The sequence below is a fragment of the Bombina bombina genome, chromosome 4 (genome assembly GCF_027579735.1).
Source record: "Bombina bombina isolate aBomBom1 chromosome 4, aBomBom1.pri, whole genome shotgun sequence".
Lineage (NCBI taxonomy): Eukaryota > Metazoa > Chordata > Amphibia > Anura > Bombinatoridae > Bombina > Bombina bombina.
The window spans coordinates 647,087,995-647,105,026 of record NC_069502.1 but is presented as its reverse complement, the minus strand read 5'-3'; positions in this window follow the sequence as shown (position 1 = coordinate 647,105,026).

Sequence of the window (17,032 nt, the reverse complement as noted above, 5' to 3'; positions counted from 1 at the left end):
TCTCATGACCAGTTTAAAGAGAGTCTCAAACTTCTTATCCTTGATATTGTCTGGACTATTACTCTCTTGCTCAATAGATATTTGTTTGTAACGGGCATGCTGCGCTCCTAAACGTGGCAGGTCTATTTACATTGTTTTGAATGGAAAGGTAATACTGTATCTGTACATCGATGTCTGTTAAGTTTTTTTTTTTGTTCTCATCTCTAATAACCTCAATAAAAATAAAATTTAAATAAATAAATAACAGATCCTTCAGACTGTTACAGTGGAAATTGAGGCAAACTCTAAAGAAGAAGTAAGGGCGCTAGAGAAGCTTAAAATACCCCATGAAAGCTTGACAATTGCTTATCAACAATTATTAAAAATGACCAGGGACTTAGATAAATTATATGTATATTTTATAAATCTCAGAGTTAGACAAACAACAAACTTAAAAAACAACACACAAATATTTTAAAAGGGACGTCTCCCTATAATTTCACAAATATACTTGTATTAATAAAATCAATATTTATATGGATACCAGAGTGCAATAGTGGTAGATACTGTAATTTTTCAAGATAGTTCACTCCTTAGGACATTGCCGTATATCGGATAATGTCTATATTTATTCTCAGATGTCAGGTCTATAGAACTCTTGGAAGCCGGTCTATATTAAATTGCAGGTATAGCCATCTGCACTTTATCTGTAATTTATCAAGTTAAAACGTCTTACTTTTATGGTAACACTTTACCGGTAGCCGATCTCTGTCAAGTGTGCTTCGTGGGTGTTCCTCGAGATCTCGGCGTCTGACGTCACAGTTTCCGGATCAGGGGCTCGTCTCTACCCAGCCAACCAGAACCTCCGTGGGTTCCAGTCTATTTATCTGTTGTTGTCCGGTCCGTTTCTTAATGCTTGGATTACAGTTGGAGATTGCTCTTAATGCTCTGCATGCAACCTCTGTTTATGCTATCCGCCAGGGGATAGAAAAAGATGAAATTACAACCCGGGTTGGTAACTTATCCTCTGTCTGATGGTGGTTCAGTATGTGGTACTAGTGTTTTCTACGCGTTTCACTCCTTTCAGAGCTTTATCAAGAATGACTAGCCCACATTATCCTCCTCCTTTTAAAGGGATCCATTTGTTTCCATTGGTCAAAACTTCATAGAGATTAAAGGTGGTATTTCTTCTGACATTTCAAACTTTGTTCCTTTTTTCTCTTTGGTGGAAGAGTCATTTTATCCGTTTTGTTCTTAAAGGGAAATTTCACTTTCTTTAAAGCTTATATTCCCTTCTTAATGATATCTGCATACCATTTACAGTATCTTTTAACCACCTTGTCCAATATTTTCTGGTAATAAAATAAATTAAACTAGACATAAATCAGATTAAACAAAAATTAAAATAAACATTAAAATAAAAATTAAAATAAACAGGTATCTGTTTTATAAGATCCCACAGAGATAGTAGGGAATTTTTTTTTAAAATATCATCTAATAGAAAAGTATAACTTTTAGTCTAAAATAAATGGGGATACATCTAATTCAGAATTTAAACCTCTAGGGTTCAGAGTATCATATTTGAATATTAACTCAGCCTCCTTTATTAGCAGCTTTTTTTCAATGTTCCCCCCTCGCCAATGTTTTTTTATGGTTTTAATTCCCCAATATGTTAAATCCTTTGTTCTCCCTTTTGTGAATAGTTTTAAAATGTTTATATAAATAAGTATACTACAACCCTTTTTCTATGCTTCTTAAGTGTTCCCTAATTCTGTCCCTTATCGCTCTTTTTGTTTCTCCGATATAGAACAAATTACACGTGCATTTTAAAACGTATATTGCACAGGTATGTGTGCACCTAATTAGCTCTTTTATTTGGAAATTATCTGGGGAATTATTAAAATTAATTTCTTTGATTTTTTTGCTGTGACCGCAGGCCTTGCAAGAATAGCATGGAAAAAAACCATTTGGCTTTGTCCCAAATAGATTTTTTTGTATTGTTAATCTTTAATTACTTTTCTGTCTTTTTAATTCACTTGGTGCTAAGTGTGATTTTAAATTTGCAGCTTTTTTAAAAATAAAAGTAGAATTGTTGGGGATTTTTTCTCCTAGAATGCTGTCCTCTTTTAAGATGTGCCAGTGTCTTTTTACAATTCTCTTTATCAAATTATTATCTACATTGTATTCTGTGATGAAAGGTAACTTAATCTGTTCATCATCAGTATTTTTAGTTTTTTCTTTGTATGTTAATAGAGTTTCCCTTTCAGTATTTTTGGCCCTTTGTATAGCTTTTTTTGTATGTTCTTTATTATAACCTCTAGAGTTGAATCTCTCTTCTAGAATCTCAACCTGCTGTTCAAAATCCATTAGTCTCGAACAATTTTTCCTAATTCTTAGAAATTGTCCCACAGGGATATTCTCTTTCCAAATATTCAAATGGCAGCTCTCAGCATGAATATATGTGTTACAGTCTACCTTTTTAAAGTGTGTTTTTGTTTCTATGGTGTTATTGATGGACATAATCTCTAAATCCAAAAATGTTATAGCAGTTTTACTATAATTATGAGTAAAAGTTAAACCATACGTATTATTATTCATTTAATTAAGAAGAGCTAGAAGTCCAGATTATGGTCCTTTCCATACAAGCAGAAGGTCATCTATGTATCTTTTATAGAGTACAAGGTTTGCACCATAGCTACCCCTGCCAAAGAAATGAGTCTCCCAGGCTCCCATAAATAAATATAATTATAAATTATAATTATAAATTTAATATAGACCGGCTTCCAAGAGTTCTGTAGACCTGACATCTGAGAATAAATATAGACATTATCCGATATACGGCAATGTCCGAGCCCCTGATCCGAAACTGTGACGTCAGATGCCAAGATCTCGAGGAACACCCACGAAGCACACTTGACAGAGATCGGCTACCGGTAAAGTGTTACCATAAAAGTAAGACGTTTTATTGTCAAGCTTTCAAGGGGTATTTTAAGGTTCTCTAGCGCCCTTACTTCTTCTTTAGAGTTTGCCTCAATTTCCACTGTAACAATCTGAAGGATCTGTTATTTAGTTAAGGTGTCTGATACCCTACACTAAGCACACTTCAATTACCCACTACCACATACTTTTTTCACTTTCCTTCATTGTTAGTAGCGGCTAGTGAAAGCATGGATGACATATTTGACTTAAGGGACAAAATTTTCTTAGATATGAAAGATGATAACATCACACACACTGACACAATTTCATCTGATAATACTTCAGATATCATGCAAAGTTTGGAATATGCACTAATTAAAGAACTTAAGCAGAAAATGGAATTAGTTTTTTTAAACAGATATACACAAAAAGGAATTATCCCAAGAGGTTTACAAATTAAGAAAAAATGCACTTTTCCTTTAAAAGAAGATTTACAATTAGAATGGAAGGACACACTCACAAAGGCTTCAAACACTTTAATAGATATATTGAAAAGATCACGAAAAGGGACTTTAGCAGAGATTGAGAAGAGTATTTTGGAAATTAAAGAAAAACTCAGATAGAAAAAATGAGAATGAATATAAAGAAAGACAGAAAGCAATTATTGGGAAATTAGATAATTTAAACAAAGATCTTTTAAGGACAAAATGGGGTAAAATGGAAAGGGAAACTAAAGACAATCTTGCACAACAAGACATAATTAACGAAGATGCAATGGAGATTACAGATAAAAGCACTAAGAATGAAAATACATATGAAAAAAGATTAAGGAAAGAAAATCATACTAACTCGAACACTTATGAACACAGAAGTAACCAACAATATAGAAATGAAAATATGCACAATAAAACACAGGGATCTAATCGACAAATCGCAACTATAGTCAGAATGTCAACAATGAAAGACCATGGTATCCAAGATATGGTAATAGAAATTACCAGAATTGGGAACCAAGGTCATACAATAATTATAACACCAATTATTATCATAGAACTTCATATAATAGGGAAAAAGAATGGCAATATCCAAGAAGGCCCTACAGGGCTGAGAATTTTAGAGACGATAGAAATAATCAATATGAACAGTGGAGGACCCCTACCTATAATCGTTTTGACGCTTTTAGAGAAGCAGAAGGGAGGGAAGACAGAAACACTAATACCAGTTCCCTTTTTTTAGAGAAGAGCCCTCTAAAGGAGGGCAACCACATGTTTCCGATCAGGATAGAAAAAGAACTAAACCAAAAAAAAAAGAAGTTTAGAGGAAAGAGAGGAAGGGGAATGCTCAAACGAAGCAAAAAGGTTGCGATAACTAAAGGTCAGCCGGGAATCTTTAATCTAAGCAGTATTCACCTAAGAGGAAGAGAAGGTTCTAGGTCTAGGTTTATCTTATGCCCCCACAACTAGACTTAACAAATTCAACACTTATATTAATGTTAAAAAATTCGTAAGGAATCTAACCCTCAAAAGATTTTATTTAAAAAATCCTGCTGAAAAAGAGCCTATTGCCCAACCTGTAAATACAGAAAAATATATACATTCCAACTTAAAACCGAAATCTTATTTCAATCCTATACATTCCAAAGGCAATTTTTTGGACACATTCGAAAAACTGGTTTTAAGTGATTTAAAAAAGTGTAATCCACCCAAATTAAGAAAATATAATATGACTAAAAAAGAAAGAACCATACTTGATAATTTGAAAAATAACACTGAGCTGACCATTAAAACAGCTGATAAGGGCGGAGGTATTGTCCTTATGGACACACAAAATTACCTAAAAGAAGCACACAGATTACTTAATGATAATAAGACTTATATCCAACCACAAAGTTTACACAGACACTAAATAAAATTTTATTAGAAGGTAAGAAATCACAGATACTTAAAGAAAAGGAATTTCAGTTTTTAACTCCAAAACACCCAAGAATCCCAATTTTTTATTTCCTCCCAAAAATCCACAAAAACTTAATTAATCCACCGGGGAGGCCTATAATTTCAGGGATTGATTCCCTATCAGCAAATTTGTCAAAATATGTAGATGGTTACCTGCAGAAATATGTCCAAAAATTGGACTCATATCTTAGAGATTCCACACAAGTTCTAAATATATTAAACTCCCTGAAATGGGAGGATGACATGTTCCTAGTGACTTGTGACGTTTCGTCACTTTATACCGTAATCAATCATACTAAAGGTATCAAAGCAGTAGACACTTTCCTAACATCAGACAGAGAAATGACCGAAATCCAAAAAATTTTATATTAAAAATTATCAAATTTATCTTGGAAAACAATTATTTTTCTTTTAATGACACTTTCTACATACAAGCGGAGGGTACAGCTATGGGTACAAGGTTTGCACCTAGCTACGCCAATTTATTTATGGGAGCCTGGGAGACTCATTTCTTTGGCAGGGGTAGCTATGGTGCAAACCTTGTACTCTATAAAAGATACATAGATGACCTTCTGCTTGTATGGAAAGGACCATAATCTGGACTTCTAGCTCTTCTTAATGAAATGAATAATAATACGTATGGTTTAACTTTTACTCATAATTATAGTAAAACTGCTATAACATTTTTGGATTTAGAGATTATGTCCATCAATAACACCATAGAAACAAAAACACACTTTAAAAAGGTAGACTGTAACACATATATTCATGCTGAGAGCTGCCATTTGAATATTTGGAAAGAGAATATCCCTGTGGGACAATTTCTAAGAATTAGGAAAAATTGTTCGAGACTAATGGATTTTGAACAGCAGGTTGAGATTCTAGAAGAGAGATTCAACTCTAGAGGTTATAATAAAGAACATACAAAAAAAGCTATACAAAGGGCCAAAAATACTGAAAGGGAAACTCTATTAAAATACAAAGAAAAAACTAAAAATACTGATGATGAACAGATTAAGGTACCTTTCATCACAGAATACAATGTAGATAATAATTTGATAAAGAGAATTGTAAAAAGACACTGGCACATCTTAAATTCTGAACTAGATGTATCCCCATTTATTTTAGACTAAAAGTTATACTTTTCTATTAGATGATATTTAAAAAAAAAAATTCCCTACTATTTCTGTGGGATCTTATAAAACAGATACCTGTTTATTTTAATTTTTATTTTAACGTTTATTTTAATTTTTGTTTAATCTGATTTATGTCTAGTTTAATTTATTTTATTACCAGAAAATATTGGACAAGGTGGTTAAAAGATACTGTAAATGGTATGCAGATATCATTAAGAAGGGAATATAAGCTTTAAAGAAAGTGAAATTTCCCTTTAAGAACAAAACGGATAAAATGACTCTTCCACCAAAGAGAAAAAAGGAACAAAGTTTGAAATGTCAGAAGAAATACCACCTTTAATCTCTATGAAGTTTTGACCAATGGAAACAAATGGATCCCTTTAAAAGGAGGAGGATAATGTGGGCTAGTCATTCTTGATAAAGCTCTGAAAGGAGTGAAATGCATAGAAAACACTAGTACCACATACTGAACCACCATCAGACAGAGGATAAGTTACCAACCCGGGTTGTAATTTCATCTTTTTCTATCCCCTGGCGGATAGCATAAACAGAGGTTGCATGCAGAGCATTAAGAGCAATCTCCAACTGTAATCTAAGCATTAAGAAATGGACCGGACAACAACAGATAAATAGACTGGAACCCACAGAGGTTCTGGTTGGCTGGGTAGAGACGAGCCCCTGATCCGGAAACTGTGATGTCAGACGCCGAGATCTCGAGGAACACCCACGAAGCACACTTGACAGAGATCGGCTACCGGTAAAGTGTTACCATAAAAGTAAGACGTTTTAACTTGATAAATTACAGATAAAGTGCAGATGGCTATGCCTGCAATTTAATATAGACCGGCTTCCAAGAGTTCTGTAGACCTGACATCTGAGACTAAATATAGACATTATCCGATATACAGCAATGTCCTAAGGAGTGAACTATCTTGAAAAATTACAGTATCTACCACTATTGCACTCTGGTATCCATATAAATATTGATTTTATTAATACAAGTATATTTGTGAAATTATAGGGAGACGTTCCTTTTAAAATATTTTTGTGTTGTTTTTCTAATTCTGAGATTTATAAAATATACATATAATTTATCTAAGCCCCTGGTCATTTTTAATAATTGCTGATAACCAATTGTCAAGCTTTCAAGGGGTATTTTAAGCTTCTCTAGCGCCCTTACTTCTTCTTTAGAGTTTATTTTAATAAATCGGCCCCTTAGATTTGGCATGTGGTAGCTACAGGAGCAAAGTAGCTGTAGCAGTTTTAAATAAGATTGATTTTCCCTTCCCTTGTTCTTTTGTAAGTTACAAGAAATAATATATAATATATTTATATTTATAACAAAAAAAGAACAGTTACACTTATTATATTAATAAATAACATTTTTCTAATTCCAAAAGTCTTAAAATGATGAACAAATAATTGATGCACATATCACACAAATATATATTAATAAAGTACATTGTAAAGATTAATATTCATATATTGTATTATTATATATTGTATTATTTTAAAACCATAGTATATATTCACCAATGCTTTGGTATTACTACTAACTCCATTATAGTATATAGCTATTACATTAAATTTGGTATTGATAATATTAATTGGTGTCTTGACATATAAACTAAAGGAAAGATAATAAACGTAAGTTATAATGTTTATTTAAAAAAAATAAAAATCTATGCAATCTTATATAGTTTACTATAAAACTAACACAAACATTCCACTAGTTGAACTTATAAGTTTTGAATCCACCCATAGCAAAAAGAGATGCAGCAACAGTTTATATATTTGTAGCAAGCAATGTATGATATATTAGCTACAATGCATCCGGAAATCGCTATGGCTACTCTACAATATCTCTTGCTACCATTTGTAACAAGTGAAGTGTGATAGCTGATGATTCACTACTTGTAGTTAGTGCTGATAAAAAAAGCTCTTGTTACAGGTAGCTAATGTTGTGTAATTTAGCCCTAAATCTCCTTAGCCATACCAAAAAAATACAATAAACTTTAAAATAAAACTGTACATGTATTAGACCTTTGTTGAAAAGTACTTTAGGAAGCATGAAAAGCTTGCAACCCTGTAATATGTTTTAATATATTATATGTAATTTTTAAAATAATGCACATTAAAGTGAGCAATTCTTCATGTGTACTAACCGGACAACTTTAGTCGTACATTGTGAACCCCCGTTGCACGTTATGCATATTTTACATTCCTATGTTCTTCATTTAGAAAATAATGTACTTTTTATTTTATATATATATATACAATTGTATGCAAAAGTTTAGGCACCCCTGACAATTTCCATGATTTTCATTTATAAATGAAAATCCCTATGTTCCTCACAGTGGACACTGACAGCTTAAATCTCTGTGATAGCTTTTTGTAGCCTTCCCCTAAACCATAATGTTGAACAATCTTTGTTTTCAGGTCATTTTAGAGTTGTTTTGAGGCCCCCATGTTGCCACTCTTCAGAGGAAAGTCAAAGAGAACAACATCTTGCAATTGGCCACCTTAAATACATTTTCTCATGATTGGATGCACCTGTCTATGAAGTTCAATGCTTAATGGGCTCACCAAACCAATTGTGTTGAAATGAATCAGTGCTAGGTAGTTACAGGTATTCAAATCAACAAAATGACAAGGGTGCCCAAATTTATACACCTGTCTAATTTCGTTTTGATGCATATTGCACATTTTCTGTTAATCCAATTGCAATGTCTCTATCATAGCCTGTCATAAATGGCATCATGGCTCCTATTTTTCAGCCTATTTAAACATCACATCTCAAGCTATCATTGCTTGATTATTTTGTTATTATTATTAATATTGAGAAAGTGACTACACAATTTAGGGGTGGAGATAGGGACAAGTTGCTGGACAAGAGGGAGATGTTCTGGATTTTTAAACTTGGCACAAGAGTCCCGCATTACCTGAATTCAGAATATGACCTCATCAATTATTGGAAATAAAGAATTCTTATTTGGGAAATTGAGTTGCACAACCAACACATACTGCGTACACATATAAGATATACCATATTTGGTTTCTTTGAGCATATGTTAAAGTGCCCTAATGTGCCTCTGTGCAAAGTGATGTATTTTCACTGTTTTACATCCCAATAACTGTTATGATTTGTTCAGTTTCTTTTAACACCTTATAGCAGAGCTTTCCAAACTGTGTGTCGTGACACATTAGTGTGTCGGCAGCAGTGTGTAGGTGTGTCCCAGCTTCAGCACAAAGTTTTTTTAATTTAATTTTTTTTTTTTTTGGTTTCCGACTTTCCGCCTGCCTGCTATGCATATCACATGGTTGACACGTGATTGATACCTAGTAGGTCACAGATCATCTTAACCTATTGGTGCAGCTCAGCCGGAACTGAAACTATTCCCATTGGTGGCACATTGGCTCCTGACTGCACATGTAGTCTCCTCTATCGGCTCGTGACTGCATGTATAGTCAGTGAGTGGGACAGCAGTGTGTTTGCAGCGCGGGCAGTGCTCAGTAGGACTCGCAGAGGGCGGCACTTTAAACGCTGAGCTGAAGTCAGAAGTCAAAGTGTTCCCAGTAGTGCATTGCTGCTCCTGCTCTTGATATATGGATAGGAATTGGAAGCTTAAAAATGCTTGATGATGAAATGCGAGTGTCTTTATCTAATATTCCACCAAATATTCAGAAACTTTGTTCATCCCATCAACTTCATACATCTCATTAAAATAGTAATACATTATTATTATATAATTTATGTATGTGTCTGTATCTCTTAAAACAAGTTAGTTTAACCTCCTGTTTGCTGGTACGACTGAATTACTATGTCGCGATATGATGTAGGTCTAAAAAGTGTGACGCCAACATGAAAAGTTTGGAAAGCACTGCCTTATAGTATGGTTTTCTCTTTCTCCTGATGTAATCACCATATTCTTGATATAGATATGCGTTAAAATATTAACATATTCAATATGTATATATATTTGCACTAATAAGAGAATTTCCTTTGTATAGATTTGATTTAAGATAACTTTTTATGTAGAAAATTAATCTGTATGCATTTCTCAAGTGTTCATACTTATGAATTATAAGCAAAGTGTATACTAAGTAATATGTATGTTAGGATGTGTATGTTAGGAACTATGCTCTTTAAAATATAGAGGCAAGAGTGTTTTAAAGGGTTAGTATACCTTTAATATTGTGTCAATCTAAGGTTAGCAGCACATGTTGTTTTTTAACCAATGAGAGGTTAATGTAGAGTATTTAAACCATGTGACAGATATACTCGTTAGCTATGATTACGGCCCTGTGTCGAAACATGTTAGCGTTTTCATTGCTGTGATACACTTTGCTTTTCACAGTTGGTACACTTTGCTTTTCACAGTTGGTACTCTCGCATGTCTTTTTTCTTTTACTACTGTAATAATAAAATTTGGATTTTTAATAGAAGACTGTCCCTGCACATTTTTTTGCATATTTTACATTTTGCATCCTGGATCATCAGAGGCTGCCTTTTTGATCGCTTCTTTACCCCAGTAAAGCTTAAGACAGCTTAGAAACTGTGTATCGAGGTTGGAGGAAGCCTACAGTTTGCCAAGTATAGTCTAAATCACTGAAGGGATTGAGACTGGAAGAATGCACTTATATAGCACTTCTAATACCCCTGAAATATTTAGACATCAAACTGTGCAAACAGGACCAAAAGGTTGAATTTTAAAATTAAAACATAACTTTTATTACTACAAAGGTTAAATAAAATCACTATGTAAATGTGTGTAGTTTAAAAACACATAGAAACTCGAATTAGAATTATTCTGGCTTTGATAAAGCATTCATGTATATGGGCATAATTTGAGGGCAACCTGGATGAGTAATATTAATATAGTGAGTGAAAAATCAAGTAAAAAGAGGTTATTGGATATATTATGTATTTCACTTATTATATAGCACTGGTTAGTGTGCCCAATCGAAGGTTGTATCAAGTTGTGTTGAGTATTCACACTATTGTGGGGATGAGTGTGCCCAGCTGAAAAGCTGGTTAGATTATAAAAAATGTTTGTTTGTTATAAAAATTATAGATGTGTGATATATTAGCTCTTATAATATAGTTGTGTGATATTTAGTTCTTAAGATGGGGAACCTCTTATACTGAGAACCATGATGAACTCTAGATATTACCCATTATTAAATTGTTCATCATCGTTCTCAGTATAAGAGGTTCTCCATCTTAAGAACTAAATATCACACAACTATATTATAAGAACTAATATATCACACATCTATAATTTTTATAACAAACATTTTTTATAATCTAACCAGCTTTTCAGCTGGGCACACTCATCCCTACAATAGTGTGAATACTCAACACAACTTGATACAACTTTCGATTGGGCATACTAACCAGTGCTATATAATAAGTGAAATACATAATTATCCAATAACCTCTTTTTACTTGATAACTAGTAATTTTCACTCACTATATTAATATTACTCATCCAGGTTGCCCTCAAATTATGCCCATATACATGAATGCTTTATCAAAGCCAGAATAATTCTAATTCGAGTTTCTATGTGTTTTTAAACTACACACATTTACATAGTGATTTTATTTAACTTTTGTAGTAATAAAAGTTATGTTTTAATTTTAAAATTCAACCTTTTGGTCCTGTTTGCACAGTTTGATGTCTAAATATTTCAGGGGTATTAGAAGTGCTATATAAATGCATTCTTCCAGTCTCAATCCCTTCAGTGATTTAGACTATACTTGGCAAGTTGCTTCTCTGCATAAGGTATATATATATCAATAAAACCAGACAGAGCACCCCCATTCTACTTATGTAGTGATATTGCTACTCTTTTTTGAACACATCGAAGCCTACAGTTTGTTGGAGCCGCCAGAGCAGGATCCCCCTTCTGATTGGGCAACTGGATCACATGGATACTCGAAACGAGATGCCGGGATAGACGCAGCAGTTCCATACAGAGGATCAGGGAGAGGTTGTTCCTGGCAAGATGCTGGTAGCGTTCATCACTTTTCAGAATGGATGGCAATACAGGACACCAGGATCGGTAAGTGGGTGAGGTCACAGAGTGACTTTATAGTCGTGTATGTACACACTGTTTAGCACCCATACCGGTAGTGTCTCTCAATCCCACTCCCCTGGGGAATAATTGCTTACGGGACATTTATATCTATGAATTATTTTCCTCACCTTAATCAACTGTAAAGGCACAGATTCTTTAGATGCACACAGTGTATTTACAATATTTATACTCTACATGCAGTTTATCTTTGGGCAATAGCTGCTGGGGTAACCGAAGACTACAAGTCTGGATTAATTATCTGTTTAGACTCAGATGTTTGCTACTGTTTTATATATATATATATATATATATATATATAAATACAATGTGGTAGGTAGCGCACCCCCACTCGCCTTGAAGAATAGTACCAGGGGTGCAGAAATAGTACATATAAATGATACAATTATTGCACTCTCTGGATTTAAAACACAGCAACCTTTAATGTGTGACGTTTTGGGGCATTCACCCCTTCCTCAGACAAACCACAAAGTGAAAGAAACAGTACTTTAATGCTAAAACTGACCCCTCCTACTTCCTCCACAACCAATCACAAAGGTACATCAGCTGATACTGACTTAATTACATTCTTGTCATAGTGATCAACAAAACTTATGACAACCATCATGATATGTCATACATATCAAATCGTGCATAAACAACAATATATTATTCATAATACATCCCCTGTGAATATTGTGTGCATAATCTGTGACATAAATTTACTAAGCAATGGAGATCCGTATATGTTAATACCAAACCCCATATTACTATCAAATCACAATAACTGCTGCCCTGTAATTATGTCTGACCTATAATTATTTTAGGTTCAAAACAGGATACTTCCAACAGATCACAGGAACGGCGATGGGGTCGAATATGGTCCCCTCGTACGCAAATCTCTACATGGATAACTATGAGACCAATGTGATGAGAGACCATGAGAACCCCAACATCACCATGTACAAGCGGTACATTGATAATATTCTGTTGATCTGGAAATGGGATGAAGGGAGTCTCATTGGTTTGAACTCCTGAATAATCAAGCAACACCTGTGAAGTTTAAAATGGTACATAGCAGAAAAGAAGTGGATTTATAAGAAAGGGATCTAGTTGAAGACGACAATGTACCACAAACCCACAGACAGAAACTCTCTTCTACTAGCAAGTAGTTGTCATCCACCATCTCTGATTAGGGTTATACCAAAGGCTCAGATGTACAGGGTGGTGAGAAACAATTCCCAGAAGGAAGAAGCACAAACACAACTACAAGAAATGTCAGTGAAATTCTCACAGAGGGGATGTACCTTTGATATTATCAAAGGAGCCCAGAAGGCAGCCAATGAATGCATAAGAACGGAATTACTGACAAATCAACTGAAAGAGGGCACAAAAGAATGGATGGCATTTGTCACTACGCATATACCTGCAACAGATTTGTTGGCAAGATCAGTAATGGAACATTGGAAACTATTGGCATCCGATACATCACTCCCCTTCCAAAAATCAGAACCCTCAAGAATGGGCTATAATAGAGGATGCAACCTACAAGATCTACTGATGAAAACAGACCCAAAACATGCCTACACTAAAGAGTTATGGTTATAGACCCAGAAACCAGGATGCTTTAAATGTATTAGCTGTACAAACTGTAACTCAATGATCCAAAGTACCTAATTTCATCACCCACATTCCAATCATAGATACAAGATTGAATTCCACCTAATCGGTTCAACTAAATATGTGGTCTACCTACTTAACTGTATTTGCAGAAAGTACTATGTAGAAAAAACACGGATGATGACATTAAGAAAAGGATGGCAAACCATCGGAGTGCCATCAGAACAGCATTAGAGAAGAAAAAGATGGATCAACCAGTAGCAAGACAATTTTTGGAAATTAATCACACGGTGAAGGATCTACGCTTCCTGTTGATTGACCATATACCACCCCTTGGATGAGGTGGGGACAGGAAGAGGAAGCTCCTTCAATTGGAAACTAAATGGATATATCCTTGGGGACTGTCTATCCAGGAGGACTTAATACCAGTGTGGATTAACACTGTTTCCTTTAAATGGGAAGCTCCTCTGAATGGAAAGTTCACTACCATACTCCATTAAGACATGAGGTAGTATGTTATAGCTGAGATAGCTACCATTTAAAGATTTTTTGGCCTTATGCCTCCCCCTGATGTGTTCCTTTATAATATATAGTGTAAGACAGGATCTAGGTGACTAGTATCTACCTGAGATATGGGGCTCCCTATGTAGTTCCCACCCTATCGCTAATGGCTAGGTATGTTATATGTCCCTATATTAAGTCAACTTTTGGCTGATTCTTTATATTAACATGTTGAGTCATTTTCTACATTTACATATTGAGCATTGGTGTATGTGTATATATATATTGAGGTGATATCCTCCTTGAACCGTGGGGTGTTTATGAATTAATATAAATCTGTATAGGAGCGCTGATATTTATGTACTGAACACTGGAATGCAATATCCATTTAGATAGCTTGTCACTATGAATCAACTAAGCGTTGTTTGATGTAGCATAGTTACAAGCTGTGGTGACTCAGAATATGACGTTGTGTGACACACCTCCCCATGTTATCACTTGGATGGGTGTGATACGTACTGTATGTGATGTCTCTTTGCTTACACACAATGGTCATGATATGAAGCGGTACATAATATACTTAAGATTTAACAATAGAGATATGGGGATTGTGGCCGTATATGAGATCGTAAACAGTGACTGGTGATTGGCTAGGCCTGATGACTCCCCCCATCTCTCTGTTGCGATTAGATTCCACCACGCTGCAATTGTTTGGTAATGGTGGTGATTACAGCAACGATGTGTACCACTTACAAATTAACGTAAAGGTAATGTACAAATGACAGCTTGAATTTTTTAGATGCATATTTGTAGTATAATTACAGGCCACAATTATTGGGATTTGATAGTAATATGGGGTTTGGTATTAACATATGCGGATCTCCGTTGCTTAGTAAAGTTATGTCACAGATTATGCACACAATATGCACAGGGGTGAATGCCCTGAAATGTCACACATTAAAGGTTGCTGTGTTTTAAATCCAGTAGGTGCAATTATTGTATCTTTTATATATATATGAATATATACTGTATATATATATATATATATATATATATATATATATATATACAGTATATATATCTGATCATGTTAATGTAAAATACAGTTCTCTACCTATATATCTATAGGAATAGGATCAGGTTAGCGCGCTCTCTAGAATGTGTAAGGTAAGTATAAAGTAAACAAATGAATACTGACCATTTTCGTTGGTATTATTTTGATTTCTTTCATTTTCTTTGTGCATTCATTTGGATATTCGATTAATTAAAATGAAAACGAAAATCCGATTTTTGTCACGAATGGACATTTGTATGAAAAAGAATGCACATTTCTTAAAAAAAATAATATATATATATATATATATATATATATATACGGCAGGTACTCACTGGACTTAACCAAGCTTAACACACTTTATTTGTGCAACCAGTGATGTTTCAGGGATCTCACCTCTTCCTAAGATGAGGATGTCTGAGAAAGCAATGAGAACCCGAAAACGTCACTGGTTGCATAAATAAAGTTTGCGTAGCTTGGTTAAGTTCATTGAATGTCTGTCATTTCTTTTTATAGTTTATTCATGCTTGCACTCTGGCAGTTCTATCTAGAGGTGAGAGTGAACTTATGTGTGGAACTATATAATATATGTTCCTTTGCCAATCTGAACTAACTGGCTTTTGTGAGTAAACATTTTAATTAAAAAAAAAGAAGAAAAATAAAGTTTACATGTATTTTTACTGTGTAACTGTTTACAGATTTGATCTTTTTTTATATTTGTTTAAACTATTTGCATACATGAGAGAGTGAGCAGCTGCACATAGCACTTACCACAAAGACATGTTACATAACCCTGTATGGTTATATGATATTCCCAAATCTTATGTGAATAGTATCTCTTCAGGATCATATGTGTGTTTATCTGACTCTAATAATAGCCAGTACCTCACCAGCCACTGACCTCACCGCACATTACTGCCCCAGTATGTATATATATTTCTCATAGTTAAAGTAGCACCTTCCAGGCTATTCAATTAATAAAGTTTTTCAGTGAAACTCTTACATATAACAATGCAGCACCTGCCGTGTTGTAAAAAAAGTATAAAAAGGCATGGGTAATGTTCCATTAATTACCAAACAAATTAAAAACAACCCCTACCAGTTTATGGTACAATAAGCCTTATATTCATTAAAAATTAGTATAGAGATACCTATAATTTATTATGGGCTAGATTACAAGTGGAGCACTAATTAACGCTCCAGTTCGAGAAGTAAGCTTTTTATTTTTATTATGAGTTGAAAGTAAACTGGTTTCCCTCATGCGCTCACCTGACGAACACAAAAAAATCTGTTTATCTCCATATAGCATGGGTAAGTTTTTTTTTTTATTTTGCCATTTGACTCTGGGCTGAGTTAAGTTTATTTTAGCTGTATATGAGACCTCAATGAATTCCTTATCAACTATCTATAATGAAGATCCTTTAGACCTCAAATGAAGATGTAATTTGTTACTGTCTTTTAAAACTTGTCCTGCTTTATACATTTCTATTTTACGCTATATATATATATATATATATATATATATATATTTGTATTTATTTTTTTGCCATGTCTTTCAACAAATGCTTAAGGAAAAAACTTTTGACATTCAACAAAGAGTTGAATGAGGCTATTATGATGTCATGGGGGTTGTTTCAGTTGTTATAAGTATGTTGAGCTTGTGACATATGTGATCAGCCTGAAGGGCGGGAACCCCAAAACATTGCTGTTCACTACAGTAAAGCCATGAATAAATAATCAGTGTTTCAAGATTTGGGAGTGTCTGCCCCTTAATGCAACAAAGAGTTGTCAGT